The 20774-nt window shown below is 41.8% G+C and overlaps 21 pseudogenes; all 21 read right to left on the bottom strand.

The window, feature by feature from the left end:
* Positions 1–781: 781 nt before the first annotated feature.
* On the bottom strand, positions 782–900 carry LOC137115084 (5S ribosomal RNA; annotated as a pseudogene).
* An 853-nt stretch (positions 901–1753) lies between these two features.
* On the bottom strand, positions 1754–1872 carry LOC137115083 (5S ribosomal RNA; annotated as a pseudogene).
* An 857-nt stretch (positions 1873–2729) lies between these two features.
* On the bottom strand, positions 2730–2848 carry LOC137114514 (5S ribosomal RNA; annotated as a pseudogene).
* An 856-nt stretch (positions 2849–3704) lies between these two features.
* LOC137115082 (5S ribosomal RNA) lies at positions 3705–3823 on the bottom strand (annotated as a pseudogene).
* An 857-nt stretch (positions 3824–4680) lies between these two features.
* On the bottom strand, positions 4681–4799 carry LOC137115081 (5S ribosomal RNA; annotated as a pseudogene).
* Positions 4800–5652: 853 nt separating this feature from the next.
* LOC137115080 (5S ribosomal RNA) lies at positions 5653–5771 on the bottom strand (annotated as a pseudogene).
* Positions 5772–6624: 853 nt separating this feature from the next.
* On the bottom strand, positions 6625–6743 carry LOC137115079 (5S ribosomal RNA; annotated as a pseudogene).
* An 853-nt stretch (positions 6744–7596) lies between these two features.
* Positions 7597–7715, bottom strand: LOC137115078 (5S ribosomal RNA; annotated as a pseudogene).
* Positions 7716–8581: 866 nt separating this feature from the next.
* On the bottom strand, positions 8582–8700 carry LOC137115257 (5S ribosomal RNA; annotated as a pseudogene).
* An 854-nt stretch (positions 8701–9554) lies between these two features.
* LOC137115077 (5S ribosomal RNA) lies at positions 9555–9673 on the bottom strand (annotated as a pseudogene).
* An 853-nt stretch (positions 9674–10526) lies between these two features.
* LOC137115076 (5S ribosomal RNA) lies at positions 10527–10645 on the bottom strand (annotated as a pseudogene).
* An 853-nt stretch (positions 10646–11498) lies between these two features.
* On the bottom strand, positions 11499–11617 carry LOC137114512 (5S ribosomal RNA; annotated as a pseudogene).
* Positions 11618–12474: 857 nt separating this feature from the next.
* Positions 12475–12593, bottom strand: LOC137115075 (5S ribosomal RNA; annotated as a pseudogene).
* Positions 12594–13450: 857 nt separating this feature from the next.
* On the bottom strand, positions 13451–13569 carry LOC137115204 (5S ribosomal RNA; annotated as a pseudogene).
* An 857-nt stretch (positions 13570–14426) lies between these two features.
* Positions 14427–14545, bottom strand: LOC137115202 (5S ribosomal RNA; annotated as a pseudogene).
* Positions 14546–15401: 856 nt separating this feature from the next.
* On the bottom strand, positions 15402–15520 carry LOC137114565 (5S ribosomal RNA; annotated as a pseudogene).
* Positions 15521–16373: 853 nt separating this feature from the next.
* LOC137115073 (5S ribosomal RNA) lies at positions 16374–16492 on the bottom strand (annotated as a pseudogene).
* Positions 16493–17348: 856 nt separating this feature from the next.
* On the bottom strand, positions 17349–17467 carry LOC137115234 (5S ribosomal RNA; annotated as a pseudogene).
* Positions 17468–18324: 857 nt separating this feature from the next.
* LOC137115072 (5S ribosomal RNA) lies at positions 18325–18443 on the bottom strand (annotated as a pseudogene).
* Positions 18444–19296: 853 nt separating this feature from the next.
* LOC137115233 (5S ribosomal RNA) lies at positions 19297–19415 on the bottom strand (annotated as a pseudogene).
* Positions 19416–20272: 857 nt separating this feature from the next.
* On the bottom strand, positions 20273–20391 carry LOC137114616 (5S ribosomal RNA; annotated as a pseudogene).
* Between the last annotated feature and the right edge of the window lie 383 nt (positions 20392–20774).

Here is a 20774-nt window from a genome sequence, read left to right as displayed (position 1 = left end):
ATGTGGCAAAGTACAAAGTACTATAACTGTACTGGTCTGTTACGCCGCTGTCTAGGGGGTCAGGGTGCAACATACAAAGATAAATTAGCATGTTCCCTCTCCGATCCCCAAACCAAAATCCAGGATCGAGATGTTCCAACAGAATGATATTTATTTTAAACGAAAGAAAGTGTCAAACAAAACATGACACTACAACTCAGGGCGAACCAAGGCCAACATAATAAACAAAATAAGCCATTTCCCACAGAAAGTGCTAGCTAGCCTGATAGAAATAAACAAACCAAAAGACAGTCGCTAACCCTAACTCCCTAATGTGAAAACACTCCAAAGAAAATGGCAGTTCACCCCTACAGATTTAATACTATTTACAAAATATACAATTTATAACAAAACCACGTCACAAAACCTAACAATTCAAAAATGCTAAATAAGGTTTGGAAACCAAGAACAGCAAACAGGTGCTGATGCCAGAAAGAGCCTCGCTTGCTGTTGGGAACCGTACTTTTAAAACTCCAGGAAGTGTAGGATGGACCAATCAGCTTCCTGTACTGCCCCCCAATCCGGCCAATCAGGCAGGGCACCTATAAGAACAAGAAAATAAAAACAACACATATGGCCAGGACCGTAACATGGTCTACTAGTAATGAAGCACGATGGTTGGCAAACCAATAAAGTAGCAAAACAGCAATGAAAGAACAAAATTTGATGAAAATATAGAACAATTTCTATGAATAAATAGGCAGTAACACCAGCTTGTGCTGCCCGTAAACCCAAGCAAAAAAGCTTACAGCACCTGGTATTCCCAGGCGGTCTTCCTACCAAGTACTAACCAGGCCCGGCTCTATTTGGCTGCCGAGATCGGACGAGATCGGGCGCTTAGAGAGCGGTGTGGCCGTAAGCTGCATTTGACATCATCAACAGCTCTTAAAAACGCTGGAGAAGCAGAATGCATGACACTTGCTAAGAAGAAGATAAATGTGGCAAAGTACAAAGTACTATAACTGTACTGGTCTGTTACGCCCCTGTCTAGGGGGTCAGGGTGCAACATACAAACATAAATTAGCATGTTCCCTCTCCGATCCCCAAACCAAAATCCAGGATCGAGATGTTCCAACAGAATGATATTTATTTTAAACGAAAGAAAGTGACAAACAAAAAATGACACAACTCAGGGCGAACCAAGGCCAACATAATAAACAAAATAAGCCATTTCCCACAGAAAGTGCTAGCTAGCCTGATAGAAATAAACAAACCAAAAGACAGTCGCTAACCCTAACTCCCTAATGTGAAAACGGTCCAAAGAAAATGGCAGTTCACCCCTACAGATTTAATACTATTTACAAAATATACAATTTATAACAAAACCACGTCACAAAACCTAACAATTCAAAAATGCTAAATAAGGTTTGGAAACCAAGAACAGCAAACAGGTGCTGATGCCAGAAAGAGCCTCGCTTGCTGTTGGGAACCGTACTTTTAAAACTCCAGGAAGTGTAGGATGGACCAATCAGCTTCCTGTACTGCCCCCCAATCCGGCCAATCAGGCAGGGCACCTATAAGAACAAGAAAATAAAAACAACACATATGGCCAGGACCGTAACATGGTCTACTAGTAATGAAGCACGATGGTTGGCAAACCAATAAAGTAGCAAAACAGCAATGAAAGAACAAAATTTGATGAAAATATAGAACAATTTCTATGAATAAATAGGCAGTAACACCAGCTTGTGCTGCCCGTAAACCCAAGCAAAAAAGCTTACAGCACCTGGTATTCCCAGGCGGTCTTCCTACCAAGTACTAACCAGGCCCGGCTCTATTTGGCTGCCGAGATCGGACGAGATCGGGCGCTTAGAGAGCGGTGTGGCCGTAAGCTGCATTTGACATCATCAACAGCTCTTAAAAACGCTGGAGAAGCAGAATGCATGACACTTGCTAAGAAGAAGATAAATGTGGCAAAGTACAAAGTACTATAACTGTACTGGTCTGTTACGCCCCTGTCTAGGGGGTCAGGGTGCAACATACAAAGATAAATTAGGATGTTCCCTCTCCGGTCTCCAAACCATAATCCAGGATCGAGATGTTCCAACAGAATGATATTTATTTTAAACGAAAGAAAGTGTCAAACAAAACATGACACTACAACTCAGGGCGAACCAAGGCCAACATAATAAACAAAATAAGCCATTTCCCACAGAAAGTGCTAGCTAGCCTGATAGAAATAAACAAACCAAAAGACAGTCGCTAACCATAACTCCCTAATGTGAAAACAGTCCAAAGAAAATGGCAGTTCACCCCTACAGATTTAATACTATTTACAAAATATACAATTTATAAACAAAACCACGGCACAAAACCTAACAATTCAAAAATGCTAAATACGGTTTGGAAACCAAGAACAGCAAACAGGTGCTGATGCCAGAAAGAGCCTCGCTAGCTGTTGGGAACCGTACTTTTAAAACTCCAGGAAGTGTAGGATGGACCAATCAGCTTCCTGTACTGCCCCCCAATCCGGCCAATCAGGCAGGGCACCTATAAGAAAAAGAAAATAAAAACAACACATATGGCCAGGACCGTAACATGGTCTACTAGTAATGAAGCACGATGGTTGGCAAACCAATAAAGTAGCAAAACAGCAATGAAAGAACAAAATTTGATGAAAATATAGAACAATTTCTATGAATAAATAGGCAGTAACACCAGCTTGTGCTGCCCGTAAACCCAAGCAAAAAAGCTTACAGCACCTGGTATTCCCAGGCGGTCTTCCTACCAAGTACTAACCAGGCCCGGCTCTATTTGGCTGCCGAGATCGGACGAGATCGGGCGCTTAGAGAGCGGTGGGGCCGTAAGCTGCATTTGACATCATCAACAGCTCTTAAAAACGCTGGAGAAGCAGAATGCATGACACTTGCTAAGAAGAAGATAAATGTGGCAAAGTACAAAGTACTATAACTGTACTGGTCTGTTACGCCCCTGTCTAGGGGGTCAGGGTGCAACATACAAAGATAAATTAGGATGTTCCCTCTCCGGTCTCCAAACCATAATCCAGGATCGAGATGTTCCAACAGAATGATATTTATTTTAAACGAAAGAAAGTGTCAAACAAAACATGACACTACAACTCAGGGCGAACCAAGGCCAACATAATAAACAAAATAAGCCATTTCCCACAGAAAGTGCTAGCTAGCCTGATAGAAATAAACAAACCAAAAGACAGTCGCTAACCCTAACTCCCTAATGTGAAAACGGTCCAAAGAAAATGGCAGTTCACCCCTACAGATTTAATACTATTTACAAAATATACAATTTATAACAAAACCACGTCACAAAACCTAACAATTCAAAAATGCTAAATAAGGTTTGGAAACCAAGAACAGCAAACAGGTGCTGATGCCAGAAAGAGCCTCGCTTGCTGTTGGGAACCGTACTTTTAAAACTCCAGGAAGTGTAGGATGGACCAATCAGCTTCCTGTACTGCCCCCCAATCCGGCCAATCAGGCAGGGCACCTATAAGAACAAGAAAATAAAAACAACACATATGGCCAGGACCGTAACATGGTCTACTAGTAATGAAGCACGATGGTTGGCAAACCAATAAAGTAGCAAAACAGCAATGAAAGAACAAAATTTGATGAAAATATAGAACAATTTCTATGAATAAATAGGCAGTAACACCAGCTTGTGCTGCCCGTAAACCCAAGCAAAAAAGCTTACAGCACCTGGTATTCCCAGGCGGTCTTCCTACCAAGTACTAACCAGGCCCGGCTCTATTTGGCTGCCGAGATCGGACGAGATCGGGCGCTTAGAGAGCGGTGTGGCCGTAAGCTGCATTTGACATCATCAACAGCTCTTAAAAACGCTGGAGAAGCAGAATGCATGACACTTGCTAAGAAGAAGATAAATGTGGCAAAGTACAAAGTACTATAACTGTACTGGTCTGTTACGCCCCTGTCTAGGGGGTCAGGGTGCAACATACAAAGATAAATTAGGATGTTCCCTCTCCGGTCTCCAAACCATAATCCAGGATCGAGATGTTCCAACAGAATGATATTTATTTTAAACGAAAGAAAGTGTCAAACAAAACATGACACTACAACTCAGGGCGAACCAAGGCCAACATAATAAACAAAATAAGCCATTTCCCACAGAAAGTGCTAGCTAGCCTGATAGAAATAAACAAACCAAAAGACAGTCGCTAACCATAACTCCCTAATGTGAAAACAGTCCAAAGAAAATGGCAGTTCACCCCTACAGATTTAATACTATTTACAAAATATACAATTTATAAACAAAACCACGGCACAAAACCTAACAATTCAAAAATGCTAAATAAGGTTTGGAAACCAAGAACAGCAAACAGGTGCTGATGCCAGAAAGAGCCTCGCTAGCTGTTGGGAACCGTACTTTTAAAACTCCAGGAAGTGTAGGATGGACCAATCAGCTTCCTGTACTGCCCCCCAATCCGGCCAATCAGGCAGGGCACCTATAAGAAAAAGAAAATAAAAACAACACATATGGCCAGGACCGTAACATGGTCTACTAGTAATGAAGCACGATGGTTGGCAAACCAATAAAGTAGCAAAACAGCAATGAAAGAAAAAAATTTGATGAAAATATAGAACAATTTCTATGAATAAATAGGCAGTAACACCAGCTTGTGCTGCCCGTAAACCCAAGCAAAAAAGCTTACAGCACCTGGTATTCCCAGGCGGTCTTCCTACCAAGTACTAACCAGGCCCGGCTCTATTTGGCTGCCGAGATCGGACGAGATCGGGCGCTTAGAGAGCGGTGTGGCCGTAAGCTGCATTTGACATCATCAACAGCTCTTAAAAACGCTAGAGAAGCAGAATGCATGACACTTACTAAGAAGAAGATAAATGTGGCAAAGTACAAAGTACTATAACTGTACTGGTCTGTTACGCCCCTGTCTAGGGGGTCAGGGTGCAACATACAAAGATAAATTAGCATGTTCCCTCTCCGATCCCCAAACCAAAATCCAGGATCGAGATGTTCCAACAGAATGATATTTATTTTAAACGAAAGAAAGTGACAAACAAAAAATGACACAACTCATGGCGAACCAAGGCCAACATAATAAACAAAATAAGCCATTTCCCACAGAAAGTGCTAGCTAGCCTGATAGAAATAAACAAACCAAAAGACAGTCGCTAACCCTAACTCCCTAATGTGAAAACGGTCCAAAGAAAATGGCAGTTCACCCCTACAGATTTAATACTATTTACAAAATATACAATTTATAACAAAACCACGTCACAAAACCTAACAATTCAAAAATGCTAAATAAGGTTTGGAAACCAAGAACAGCAAACAGGTGCTGATGCCAGAAAGAGCCTCGCTTGCTGTTGGGAACCGTACTTTTAAAACTCCAGGAAGTGTAGGATGGACCAATCAGCTTCCTGTACTGCCCCCCAATCCGGCCAATCAGGCAGGGCACCTATAAGAACAAGAAAATAAAAACAACACATATGGCCAGGACCGTAACATGGTCTACTAGTAATGAAGCACGATGGTTGGCAAACCAATAAAGTAGCAAAACAGCAATGAAAGAACAAAATTTGATGAAAATATAGAACAATTTCTATGAATAAATAGGCAGTAACACCAGCTTGTGCTGCCCGTAAACCCAAGCAAAAAAGCTTACAGCACCTGGTATTCCCAGGCGGTCTTCCTACCAAGTACTAACCAGGCCCGGCTCTATTTGGCTGCCGAGATCGGACGAGATCGGGCGCTTAGAGAGCGGTGTGGCCGTAAGCTGCATTTGACATCATCAACAGCTCTTAAAAACGCTGGAGAAGCAGAATGCATGACACTTGCTAAGAAGAAGATAAATGTGGCAAAGTACAAAGTACTATAACTGTACTGGTCTGTTACGCCCCTGTCTAGGGGGTCAGGGTGCAACATACAAAGATAAATTAGCATGTTCCCTCTCCGATCCCCAAACCAAAATCCAGGATCGAGATGTTCCAACAGAATGATATTTATTTTAAACGAAAGAAAGTGACAAACAAAAAATGACACAACTCAGGGCGAACCAAGGCCAACATAATAAACAAAATAAGCCATTTCCCACAGAAAGTGCTAGCTAGCCTGATAGAAATAAACAAACCAAAAGACAGTCGCTAACCCTAACTCCCTAATGTGAAAACGGTCCAAAGAAAATGGCAGTTCACCCCTACAGATTTAATACTATTTACAAAATATACAATTTATAACAAAACCACGTCACAAAACCTAACAATTCAAAAATGCTAAATAAGGTTTGGAAACCAAGAACAGCAAACAGGTGCTGATGCCAGAAAGAGCCTCGCTTGCTGTTGGGAACCGTACTTTTAAAACTCCAGGAAGTGTAGGATGGACCAATCAGCTTCCTGTACTGCCCCCCAATCCGGCCAATCAGGCAGGGCACCTATAAGAACAAGAAAATAAAAACAACACATATGGCCAGGACCGTAACATGGTCTACTAGTAATGAAGCACGATGGTTGGCAAACCAATAAAGTAGCAAAACAGCAATGAAAGAACAAAATTTGATGAAAATATAGAACAATTTCTATGAATAAATAGGCAGTAACACCAGCTTGTGCTGCCCGTAAACCCAAGCAAAAAAGCTTACAGCACCTGGTATTCCCAGGCGGTCTTCCTACCAAGTACTAACCAGGCCCGGCTCTATTTGGCTGCCGAGATCGGACGAGATCGGGCGCTTAGAGAGCGGTGTGGCCGTAAGCTGCATTTGACATCATCAACAGCTCTTAAAAACGCTGGAGAAGCAGAATGCATGACACTTGCTAAGAAGAAGATAAATGTGGCAAAGTACAAAGTACTATAACTGTACTGGTCTGTTACGCCCCTGTCTAGGGGGTCAGGGTGCAACATACAAACATAAATTAGCATGTTCCCTCTCCGATCCCCAAACCAAAATCCAGGATCGAGATGTTCCAACAGAATGATATTTATTTTAAACGAAAGAAAGTGACAAACAAAAAATGACACAACTCAGGGCGAACCAAGGCCAACATAATAAACAAAATAAGCCATTTCCCACAGAAAGTGCTAGCTAGCCTGATAGAAATAAACAAACCAAAAGACAGTCGCTAACCCTAACTCCCTAATGTGAAAACGGTCCAAAGAAAATGGCAGTTCACCCCTACAGATTTAATACTATTTACAAAATATACAATTTATAACAAAACCACGTCACAAAACCTAACAATTCAAAAATGCTAAATAAGGTTTGGAAACCAAGAACAGCAAACAGGTGCTGATGCCAGAAAGAGCCTCGCTTGCTGTTGGGAACCGTACTTTTAAAACTCCAGGAAGTGTAGGATGGACCAATCAGCTTCCTGTACTGCCCCCCAATCCGGCCAATCAGGCAGGGCACCTATAAGAACAAGAAAATAAAAACAACACATATGGCCAGGACCGTAACATGGTCTACTAGTAATGAAACACGATGGTTGGCAAACCAATAAAGCAGCAAAACAGCAATGAAAGAACAAAATTTGATGAAAATATAGAACAATTTCTATGAATAAATAGGCAGTAACACCAGCTTGTGCTGCCCGTAAACCCAAGCAAAAAAGCTTACAGCACCTGGTATTCCCAGGCGGTCTTCCTACCAAGTACTAACCAGGCCCGGCTCTATTTGGCTGCCGAGATCGGACGAGATCGGGCGCTTAGAGAGCGGTGTGGCCGTAAGCTGCATTTGACATCATCAACAGCTCTTAAAAACGCTGGAGAAGCAGAATGCATGACACTTGCTAAGAAGAAGATAAATGTGGCAAAGTACAAAGTACTATAACTGTACTGGTCTGTTACGCCCCTGTCTAGGGGGTCAGGGTGCAACATACAAAGATAAATTAGGATGTTCCCTCTCCGGTCTCCAAACCATAATCCAGGATCGAGATGTTCCAACAGAATGATATTTATTTTAAACGAAAGAAAGTGTCAAACAAAACATGACACTACAACTCAGGGCGAACCAAGGCCAACATAATAAACAAAATAAGCCATTTCCCACAGAAAGTGCTAGCTAGCCTGATAGAAATAAACAAACCAAAAGACAGTCGCTAACCCTAACTCCTTAATGTGAAAACAAGTGAAAACAATCAAAAGAAAATGGCAGTCCACCCCTACAGATTTAATACTATTTACAAAATATACAATTTATAACAAAACCACGTCACAAAACCTAACAATTCAAAAATGCTAAATAAGGTTTGGAAACCAAGAACAGCAAACAGGTGCTGATGCCAGAAAGAGCCTCGCTTGCTGTTGGGAACCGTACTTTTAAAACTCCAGGAAGTGTAGGATGGACCAATCAGCTTCCTGTACTGCCCCCCAATCCGGTCAATCAGGCAGGGCACCTATAAGAACAAGAAAATAAAAACAACACATATGGCCAGGACCGTAACATGGTCTACTAGTAATGAAGCACGATGGTTGGCAAACCAATAAAGTAGCAAAACAGCAATGAAAGAACAAAATTTGATGAAAATATAGAACAATTTCTATGAATAAATAGGCAGTAACACCAGCTTGTGCTGCCCGTAAACCCAAGCAAAAAAGCTTACAGCACCTGGTATTCCCAGGCGGTCTTCCTACCAAGTACTAACCAGGCCCGGCTCTATTTGGCTGCCGAGATCGGACGAGTTCGGGCGCTTAGAGAGCGGTGTGGCCGTAAGCTGCATTTGACATCATCAACAGCTCCTAAAAACGCTGGAGAAGCAGAATGCATGACACTTGCTAAGAAGAAGATAAATGTGGCAAAGTACAAAGTACTATAACTGTACTGGTCTGTTACGCCCCTGTCTAGGGGGTCAGGGTGAAACATACAAAGATAAATTTGCATGTTCCCTCTCCGATCCTCAAACCAAAATCCAGGATTGAGATGTTCCAACAGAATGATATTTATTTTAAACGAAAGAAAGTGACAAACAAAAAATGACACAACTCATGGCGAACCAAGGCCAACATAATAAACAAAATAAGCCATTTCCCACAGAAAGTGCTAGCTAGCCTGATAGAAATAAACAAACCAAAAGACAGTCGCTAACCCTAACTCCCTAATGTGAAAACGGTCCAAAGAAAATGGCAGTTCACCCCTACAGATTTAATACTATTTACAAAATATACAATTTATAAACAAAACCACGGCACAAAACCTAACAATTCAAAAATGCTAAATAAGGTTTGGAAACCAAGAACAGCAAACAGGTGCTGATGCCAGAAAGAGCCTCGCTAGCTGTTGGGAACCGTACTTTTAAAACTCCAGGAAGTGTAGGATGGACCAATCAGCTTCCTGTACTGCCCCCCAATCCGGCCAATCAGGCAGGGCACCTATAAGAACAACAAAATAAAAACAACACATATGGCCAGGACCGTAACATGGTCTACTAGTAATGAAGCACGATGGTTGGCAAACCAATAAAGTAGCAAAACAGCAATTAAAGAACAAAATTTGATGAAAATATAGAACAATTTCTATGAATAAATAGGCAGTAACACCAGCTTGTGCTGCCCGTAAACCCAAGCAAAAAAGCTTACAGCACCTGGTATTCCCAGGCGGTCTTCCTACCAAGTACTAACCAGGCCCGGCTCTATTTGGCTGCCGAGATCGGACGAGATCGGGCGCTTAGAGAGCGGTGTGGCCGTAAGCTGCATTTGACATCATCAACAGCTCTTAAAAACGCTGGAGAAGCAGAATGCATGACACTTGCTAAGAAGAAGATAAATGTGGCAAAGTACAAAGTACTATAACTGTACTGGTCTGTTACGCCCCTGTCTAGGGGGTCAGGGTGCAACATACAAAGATAAATTAGCATGTTCCCTCTCCGATCCCCAAACCAAAATCCAGGATCGAGATGTTCCAACAGAATGATATTTATTTTAAACGAAAGAAAGTGACAAACAAAAAATGACACAACTCATGGCGAACCAAGGCCAACATAATAAACAAAATAAGCCATTTCCCACAGAAAGTGCTAGCTAGCCTGATAGAAATAAACAAACCAAAAGACAGTCGCTAACCCTAACTCCCTAATGTGAAAACGGTCCAAAGAAAATGGCAGTTCACCCCTACAGATTTAATACTATTTACAAAATATACAATTTATAACAAAACCACGTCACAAAACCTAACAATTCAAAAATGCTAAATAAGGTTTGGAAACCAAGAACAGCAAACAGGTGCTGATGCCAGAAAGAGCCTCGCTTGCTGTTGGGAACCGTACTTTTAAAACTCCAGGAAGTGTAGGATGGACCAATCAGCTTCCTGTACTGCCCCCCAATCCGGCCAATCAGGCAGGGCACCTATAAGAACAAGAAAATAAAAACAACACATATGGCCAGGACCGTAACATGGTCTACTAGTAATGAAGCACGATGGTTGGCAAACCAATAAAGTAGCAAAACAGCAATGAAAGAACAAAATTTGATGAAAATATAGAACAATTTCTATGAATAAATAGGCAGTAACACCAGCTTGTGCTGCCCGTAAACCCAAGCAAAAAAGCTTACAGCACCTGGTATTCCCAGGCGGTCTTCCTACCAAGTACTAACCAGGCCCGGCTCTATTTGGCTGCCGAGATCGGACGAGATCGGGCGCTTAGAGAGCGGTGTGGCCGTAAGCTGCATTTGACATCATCAACAGCTCTTAAAAACGCTGGAGAAGCAGAATGCATGACACTTGCTAAGAAGAAGATAAATGTGGCAAAGTACAAAGTACTATAACTGTACTGGTCTGTTACGCCCCTGTCTAGGGGGTCAGGGTGCAACATACAAAGATAAATTAGCATGTTCCCTCTCCGATCCCCAAACCAAAATCCAGGATCGAGATGTTCCAACAGAATGATATTTATTTTAAACGAAAGAAAGTGACAAACAAAAAATGACACAACTCATGGCGAACCAAGGCCAACATAATAAACAAAATAAGCCATTTCCCACAGAAAGTGCTAGCTAGCCTGATAGAAATAAACAAACCAAAAGACAGTCGCTAACCCTAACTCCCTAATGTGAAAACGGTCCAAAGAAAATGGCAGTTCACCCCTACAGATTTAATACTATTTACAAAATATACAATTTATAACAAAACCACGTCACAAAACCTAACAATTCAAAAATGCTAAATAAGGTTTGGAAACCAAGAACAGCAAACAGGTGCTGATGCCAGAAAGAGCCTCGCTTGCTGTTGGGAACCGTACTTTTAAAACTCCAGGAAGTGTAGGATGGACCAATCAGCTTCCTGTACTGCCCCCCAATCCGGCCAATCAGGCAGGGCACCTATAAGAACAAGAAAATAAAAACAACACATATGGCCAGGACCGTAACATGGTCTACTAGTAATGAAGCACGATGGTTGGCAAACCAATAAAGTAGCAAAACAGCAATGAAAGAACAAAATTTGATGAAAATATAGAACAATTTCTATGAATAAATAGGCAGTAACACCAGCTTGTGCTGCCCGTAAACCCAAGCAAAAAAGCTTACAGCACCTGGTATTCCCAGGCGGTCTTCCTACCAAGTACTAACCAGGCCCGGCTCTATTTGGCTGCCGAGATCGGACGAGATCGGGCGCTTAGAGAGCGGTGGGGCCGTAAGCTGCATTTGACATCATCAACAGCTCTTAAAAACGCTGGAGAAGCAGAATGCATGACACTTGCTAAGAAGAAGATAAATGTGGCAAAGTACAAAGTACTATAACTGTACTGGTCTGTTACGCCCCTGTCTAGGGGGTCAGGGTGCAACATACAAATATAAATTAGGATGTTCCCTCTCCGGTCTCCAAACCATAATCCAGGATCGAGATGTTCCAACAGAATGATATTTATTTTAAACGAAAGAAAGTGTCAAACAAAACATGACACTACAACTCAGGGCGAACCAAGGCCAACATAATAAACAAAATAAGCCATTTCCCACAGAAAGTGTTAGCTAGCCTGATAGAAATAAACAAACCAAAAGATAGTCGCTAACCCTAACTCCCTAATGTGAAAACACTCCAAAGAAAATGGCAGTTCACCCCTACAGATTTAATACTATTTACAAAATATACAATTTATAAACAAAACCACGGCACAAAACCTAACAATTCAAAAATGCTAAATAAGGTTTGGAAACCAAGAACAGCAAACAGGTGCTGCTGCCAGAAAGAGCCTCGCTAGCTGTTGGGAACCGTACTTTTAAAACTCCAGGAAGTGAAGGATGGACCAATCAGCTTCCTGTACTGCCCCCCAATCCGGCCAATAAGGCAGGGCACCTATAAGAACAACAAAATAAAAACAACACATATGGCCAGGACCGTAACATGGTCTACTAGTAATGAAGCACGATGGTTGGCAAACCAATAAAGTAGCAAAACAGCAATTAAAGAACAAAATTTGATGAAAATATAGAACAATTTCTATGAATAAATAGGCAGTAACACCAGCTTGTGCTGCCCGTAAACCCAAGCAAAAAAGCTTACAGCACCTGGTATTCCCAGGCGGTCTTCCTACCAAGTACTAACCAGGCCCGGCTCTATTTGGCTGCCGAGATCGGACGAGATCGGGCGCTTAGAGAGCGGTGTGGCCGTAAGCTGCATTTGACATCATCAACAGCTCTTAAAAACGCTGGAGAAGCAGAATGCATGACACTTGCTAAGAAGAAGATAAATGTGGCAAAGTACAAAGTACTATAACTGTACTGGTCTGTTACGCCCCTGTCTAGGGGGTCAGGGTGCAACATACAAAGATAAATTAGCATGTTCCCTCTCCGATCCCCAAACCAAAATCCAGGATCGAGATGTTCCAACAGAATGATATTTATTTTAAACGAAAGAAAGTGTCAAACAAAACATGACTCTACAACTCAGGGCGAACCAAGGCCAACATAATAAACAAAATAAGCCATTTCCCACAGAAAGTGCTAGCTAGCCTGATAGAAATAAACAAACCAAAAGACAGTCGCTAACCCTAACTCCCTAATGTGAAAACACTCCAAAGAAAATGGCAGTTCACCCCTACAGATTTAATACTATTTACAAAATATACAATTTATAAACAAAACCACGGCACAAAACCTAACAATTCAAAAATGCTAAATAAGGTTTGGAAACCAAGAACAGCAAACAGGTGCTGATGCCAGAAAGAGCCTCGCTAGCTGTTGGGAACCGTACTTTTAAAACTCCAGGAAGTGTAGGATGGACCAATCAGCTTCCTGTACTGCCCCCCAATCCGGCCAATCAGGCAGGGCACCTATAAGAACAACAAAATAAAAACAACACATATGGCCAGGACCGTAACATGGTCTACTAGTAATGAAGCACGATGGTTGACAAACCAATAAAGTAGCAAAACAGCAATGAAAGAACAAAATTTGATGAAAATATGGAACAATTTCTATGAATAAATAGGCAGTAACACCAGCTTGTGCTGCCCGTAAACCCAAGCAAAAAAACTTACAGCACCTGGTATTCCCAGGCGGTCTTCCTACCAAGTACTAACCAGGCCCAGCTCTATTTGGCTGCCGAGATCGGACGAGATCGGGCGCTTAGAGAGCGGTGTGGCCGTAAGCTGCATTTGACATCATCAACAGCTCTTAAAAACGCTGGAGAAGCAGAATGCATGACACTTGCTAAGAAGAAGATAAATGTGGCAAAGTACAAAGTACTATAACTGTACTGGTCTGTTACGCCCCTGTCTAGGGGGTCAGGGTGCAACATACAAAGATAAATTAGCATGTTCCCTCTCCGATCCCCAAACCAAAATCCAGGATCGAGATGTTCCAACAGAATGATATTTATTTTAAACGAAAGAAAGTGTCAAACAAAACATGACTCTACAACTCAGGGCGAACCAAGGCCAACATAATAAACAAAATAAGCCATTTCCCACAGAAAGTGCTAGCTAGCCTGATAGAAATAAACAAACCAAAAGACAGTCGCTAACCCTAACTCCCTAATGTGAAAACACTCCAAAGAAAATGGCAGTTCACCCCTACAGATTTAATACTATTTACAAAATATACAATTTATAAACAAAACCACGGCACAAAACCTAACAATTCAAAAATGCTAAATAAGGTTTGGAAACCAAGAACAGCAAACAGGTGCTGATGCCAGAAAGAGCCTCGCTTGCTGTTGGGAACCGTACTTTTAAAACTCCAGGAAGTGTAGGATGGACCAATCAGCTTCCTGTACTGCCCCCCAATCCGGCCAATCAGGCAGGGCACCTATAAGAACAACAAAATAAAAACAACACATATGGCCAGGACCGTAACATGGTCTACTAGTAATGAAGCACGATGGTTGACAAACCAATAAAGTAGCAAAACAGCAATGAAAGAACAAAATTTGATGAAAATATGGAACAATTTCTATGAATAAATAGGCAGTAACACCAGCTTGTGCTGCCCGTAAACCCAAGCAAAAAAACTTACAGCACCTGGTATTCCCAGGCGGTCTTCCTACCAAGTACTAACCAGGCCCAGCTCTATTTGGCTGCCGAGATCGGACGAGATCGGGCGCTTAGAGAGCGGTGTGGCCGTAAGCTGCATTTGACATCATCAACAGCTCCTAAAAACGCTGGATAAGCAGAATGCATGACACATGCTAATAAGAAGATAAATGTGGCAAAGTACAAAGTACTATAACTGTACTGGTCTGTTACGCCCCTGTCTAGGGGGTCAGGGTGAAACATACAAAGATAAATTTGCATGTTCCCTCTCCGATCCTCAAACCAAAATCCAGGATTGAGATGTTCCAACAGAATGATATTTATTTTAAACGAAAGAAAGTGTCAAACAAAACATGACACTACAACTCAGGGCGAACCAAGGCCAACATAATAAACAAAATAAGCCATTTCCCAAAGAAAGTGCTAGCTAGCCTGATAGAAATAAACAAACCAAAAGACAGTCGCTAACCCTAACTCCCTAATGTGAAAACGGTCCAAAGAAAATGGCAGTTCACCCCTACAGATTTAATACTATTTACAAAATATACAATTTATAACAAAACCACGTCACAAAACCTAACAATTCAAAAATGCTAAATAAGGTTTGGAAACCAAGAACAGCAAACAGGTGCTGATGCCAGAAAGAGCCTCGCTTGCTGTTGGGAACCGTACTTTTAAAACTCCAGGAAGTGTAGGATGGACCAATCAGCTTCCTGTACTGCCCCCCAATCTGGCCAATCAGGCAGGGCACCTATAAGAACAAGAAAATAAAAACAACACATATGGCCAGGACCGTAACATGGTCTACTAGTAATGAAGCACGATGGTTGGCAAACCAATAAAGTAGCAAAACAGCAATGAAAGAACAAAATTTGATGAAAATATAGAACAATTTCTATGAATAAATAGGCAGTAACACCAGCTTGTGCTGCCCGTAAACCCAAGCAAAAAAGCTTACAGCACCTGGTATTCCCAGGCGGTCTTCCTACCAAGTACTAACCAGGCCCGGTTCTATTTGGCTGCCGAGATCGGACGAGATCGGGCGCTTAGAGAGCGGTGTGGCCGTAAGCTGCATTTGACATCATCAACAGCTCTTAAAAACGCTGGAGAAGCAGAATGCATGACACTTGCTAAGAAGAAGATAAATGTGGCAAAGTACAAAGTACTATAACTGTACTGGTCTTTTACGCCCCTGTCTAGGGGGTCAGGGTGCAACATACAAAGATAAATTAGCATGTTCCCTCTCCGATCCCCAAACCAAAATCCAGGATCGAGATGTTCCAACAGAATGATATTTATTTTAAACGAAAGAAAGTGACAAACAAAAAATGACACAACTCATGGCGAACCAAGGCCAACATAATAAACAAAATAAGCCATTTCCCACAGAAAGTGCTAGCTAGCCTGATAGAAATAAACAAACCAAAAGACAGTCGCTAACCCTAACTCCCTAATGTGAAAACGGTCCAAAGAAAATGGCAGTTCACCCCTACAGATTTAATACTATTTACAAAATATACAATTTAAAACAAAACCACGTCACAAAACCTAACAATTCAAAAATGCTAAATAAGGTTTGGAAACCAAGAACAGCAAACAGGTGCTGATGCCAGAAAGAGCCTCGCTTGCTGTTAGGAACCGTACTTTTAAAACTCCAGGAAGTGTAGGATGGACCAATCAGCTTCCTGTACTGCCCCCCAATCCGGCCAATCAGGCAGGGCACCTATAAGAACAAGAAAATAAAAACAACACATATGGCCAGGACCGTAACATGGTCTACTAGTAATGAAGCACGATGGTTGGCAAACCAATAAAGTAGCAAAACAGCAATGAAAGAACAAAATTTGATGAAAATATAGAACAATTTCTATGAATAAATAGGCAGTAACACCAGCTTGTGCTGCCCGTAAACCCAAGCAAAAAAGCTTACAGCACCTGGTATTCCCAGGCGGTCTTCCTACCAAGTACTAACCAGGCCCGGCTCTATTTGGCTGCCGAGATCGGACGAGATCGGGCGCTTAGAGAGCGGTGTGGCCGTAAGCTGCATTTGACATCATCAACAGCTCTTAAAAACGCTGGAGAAGCAGAATGCATGACACTTGCTAAGAAGAAGATAAATATGGCAAAGTACAAAGTACTATAACTGTACTGGTCTGTTACGCCCCTGTCTAGGGGGTCAGGGTGAAACAGACAAAGATAAATTTGGATGTTCCCTCTCCGATCCTCAAACCAAAATCCAGGATTGAGATGTTCCAACAGAATGATATTTATTTTAAACGAAAGAAAGTGTCAAACAAAACATGACTCTACAACTCAGGGCGAACCAAGGCCAACATAATAAACAAAATAAGCCATTTCCCACCGAAAGTGTTAGCTAGCCTGATAGAAATAAACAAACCAAAAGATAGTCGCTAACCCTAACTCCCTAATGTGAAAACACTCCAAAGAAAATGGCAGTTCACCCCTACAGATTTAATACTATTTACAAAATATACAATTTATAACAAAACCACGTCACAAAACCTAACAATTCAAAAATGCTAAATAAGGTTTGGAAACCAAGAACAGCAAACAGGTGCTGATGCCAGAAAGAGCCTCGCTTGCTGTTGGGAACCGTACTTTTAAAACTCCAGGAAGTGTAGGATGGACCAATCAGCTTCCTGTACTGCCCCCCAATCCGGCAGATAAGGCAGGGCACCTATAAGAACAACAAAATAAAAACAACACATATGGCCAGGACCGTAACATGGTCTACTAGTAATGAAGCACGATGGTTGACAAACCAATAAAGTAGCAAAACAGCAATGAAAGAACAAAATTTGATGAAAATATGGAACAATTTCTATGAATAAATAGGCAGTAACACCAGCTTGTGCTGCCCGTAAACCCAAGCAAAAAAACTTACAGCACCTGGTATTCCCAGGCGGTCTTCCTACCAAGTACTAACCAGGCCCGGCTCTATTTGGCTGCCGAGATCGGACGAGATCGGGCGCTTAGAGAGCGGTGTGGCCGTAAGCTGCATTTGACATCATCAACAGCTCCTAAAAACGCTGGAGAAGCAGAATGCATGACACTTGCTAAGAAGAAGATAAATGTGGCAAAGTACAAAGTACTATAACTGTACTGGTCTGTTACGCCGCTGTCTAGGGGGTCAGGGTGCAACATACAAAGATAAATTAGCATGTTCCCTCTCCGATCCCCAAACCAAAATCCAGGATCGAGATGTTCCAACAGAATGATATTTATTTTAAACGAAAGAAAGTGTCAAACAAAACATGACACTACAACTCAGGGCGAACCAAGGCCAACATAATAAACAAAATAAGCCATTTCCCACAGAAAGTGCTAGCTAGCCTGATAGAAATAAACAAACCAAAAGACAGTCGCTAACCCTAACTCCCTAATGTGAAAACACTCCAAAGAAAATGGCAGTTCACCCCTACAGATTTAATACTATTTACAAAATATACAATTTATAAACAAAACCACGGCACAAAACCTAACAATTCAAAAATGCTAAATAAGGTTTGGAAACCAAGAACAGCAAACAGGTGCTGATGCCAGAAAGAGCCTCGCTAGCTGTTGGGAACCGTACTTTTAAAACTCCAGGAAGTGTAGGATGGACCAATCAGCTTCCTGTACTGCCCCCCAATCCGGCCAATCAGGCAGGGCACCTATAAGAACAACAAAATAAAAACAACACATATGGCCAGGACCGTAACATGGTCTACTAGTAATGAAGCACGATGGTTGGCAAACCAATAAAGTAGCAAAACAGCAATGAAAGAACAAAATTTGATGAAAATATAGAACAATTTCTATGAATAAATAGGCAGTAACACCAGCTTGTGCTGCCCGTAAACCCAAGCAAAAAAGCTTACAGCACCTGGTATTCCCAGGCGGTCTTCCTACCAAGTACTAACCAGGCCCGGCTCTATTTGGCTGCCGAGATCGGACGAGATCGGGCGCTTAGAGAGCGGTGTGGCCGTAAGCTGCATTTGACATCATCAACAGCTCTTAAAAACGCTGGAGAAGCAGAATGCATGACACTTGCTAAGAAGAAGATAAATGTGGCAAAGTACAAAGTACTATAACTGTACTGGTCTGTTACGCCCCTGTCTAGGGGGTCAGGGTGCAACATACAAAGATAAATTAGCATGTTCCCTCTCCGATCCCCAAACCAAAATCCAGGATCGAGATGTTCCAACAGAATGATATTTATTTTAAACGAAAGAAAGTGACAAACAAAAAATGACACAACTCAGGGCGAACCAAGGCCAACATAATAAACAAAATAAGCCATTTCCCACAGAAAGTGCTAGCTAGCCTGATAGAAATAAACAAACCAAAAGACAGTCGCTAACCCTAACTCCCTAATGTGAAAACGGTCCAAAGAAAATGGCAGTTCACCCCTACAGATTTAATACTATTTACAAAATATACAATTTATAACAAAACCACGTCACAAAACCTAACAATTCAAAAATGCTAAATAAGGTTTGGAAACCAAGAACAGCAAACAGGTGCTGATGCCAGAAAGAGCCTCGCTTGCTGTTGGGAACCGTACTTTTAAAACTCCAGGAAGTGTAGGATGGACCAATCAGCTTCCTGTACTGCCCCCCAATCTGGCCAATCAGGCAGGGCACCTATAAGAACAAGAAAATAAAAACAACACATATGGCCAGGACCGTAACATGGTCTACTAGTAATGAAGCACGATGGTTGGCAAACCAATAAAGTAGCAAAACAGCAATGAAAGAACAAAATTTGATGAAAATATAGAACAATTTCTATGAATAAATAGGCAGTAACACCAGCTTGTGCTGCCCGTAAACCCAAGCAAAAAAACTTACAGCACCTGGTATTCCCAGGCGGTCTTCCTACCAAGTACTAACCAGGCCCGGCTCTATTTGGCTGCCGAGATCGGACGAGATCGGGCGCTTAGAGAGCGGTGTGGCCGTAAGCTGCATTTGACATCATCAACAGCTCTTAAAAACGCTGGAGAAGCAGAATGCATGACACTTGCTAAGAAGAAGATAAATGTGGCAAAGTACAAAGTACTATAACTGTACTGGTCTGTTACGCCCCTGTCTAGGGGGTCAGGGTGCAACATACAAAGATAAATTAGGATGTTCCCTCTCCGGTCTCCAAACCATAATCCAGGATCGAGATGTTCCAACAGAATGATATTTATTTTAAACGAAAGAAAGTGTCAAACAAAACATGACACTACAACTCAGGGCGAACCAAGGCAAACATAATAAACAAAATAAGCCATTTCCCACAGAAAGTGCTAGCTAGCCTGATAGAAATAAACAAACCAAAAGACAGTCGCTAACCATAACTCCCTAATGTGAAAACAGTCCAAAGAAAATGGCAGTTCACCCCTACAGATTTAATACTATTTACAAAATATACAATTTATAAACAAAACCACGGCACAAAACCTAACAATTCAAAAATGCTAAATAAGGTTTGGAAACCAAGAACAGCAAACAGGTGCTGATGCCAGAAAGAGCCTCGCTAGCTGTTGGGAACCGTACTTTTAAAACTCCAGGAAGTGTAGGATGGACCAATCAGCTTCCTGTACTGCCCCCCAATCCAGCCAATCAGGCAGGGCACCTATAAGAAAAAGAAAATAAAAACAACACATATGGCCAGGACCGTAACATGGTCTACTAGTAATGAAGCACGATGGTTGGCAAACCAATAAAGTAGCAAAACAGCAATGAAAGAACAAAATTTGATGAAAATATAGAACAATTTCTATGAATAAATAGGCAGTAACACCAGCTTGTGCTGCCCGTAAACCCAAGCAAAAAAGCTTACAGCACCTGGTATTCCCAGGCGGTCTTCCTACCAAGTACTAACCAGGCCCGGCTCTATTTGGCTGCTGAGATCGGACGAGATCGGGCGCTTAGAGAGCGGTTTGGCCGTAAGCTGCATTTGACATCATCAACAGCTCTTAAAAACGCTAGAGAAGCAGAATGCATGACACTTACTAAGAAGAAGATAAATGTGGCAAAGTACAAAGTACTATAACTGTACTGGTCTGTTACGCCCCTGTCTAGGGGGTCAGGGTGCAACATACAAAGATAAATTAGCATGTTCCCTCTCCGATCCCCAAACCAAAATCCAGGATCGAGATGTTCCAACAGAATGATATTTATTTTAAACGAAAGAAAGTGACAAACAAAAAATGACACAACTCAGGGCGAACCAAGGCCAACATAATAAACAAAATAAGCCATTTCCCACAGAAAGTGCTAGCTAGCCTGATAGAAATAAACAAACCAAAAGACAGTCGCTAACCCTAACTCCCTA

Source organism: Channa argus, unplaced genomic scaffold, assembly GCF_033026475.1.
Source record: "Channa argus isolate prfri unplaced genomic scaffold, Channa argus male v1.0 Contig020, whole genome shotgun sequence".
Taxonomy (NCBI): domain Eukaryota; kingdom Metazoa; phylum Chordata; class Actinopteri; order Anabantiformes; family Channidae; genus Channa; species Channa argus.
Note: the sequence above shows the minus strand (reverse complement) of the source record. Positions and strands in the feature narration are given on the sequence as shown.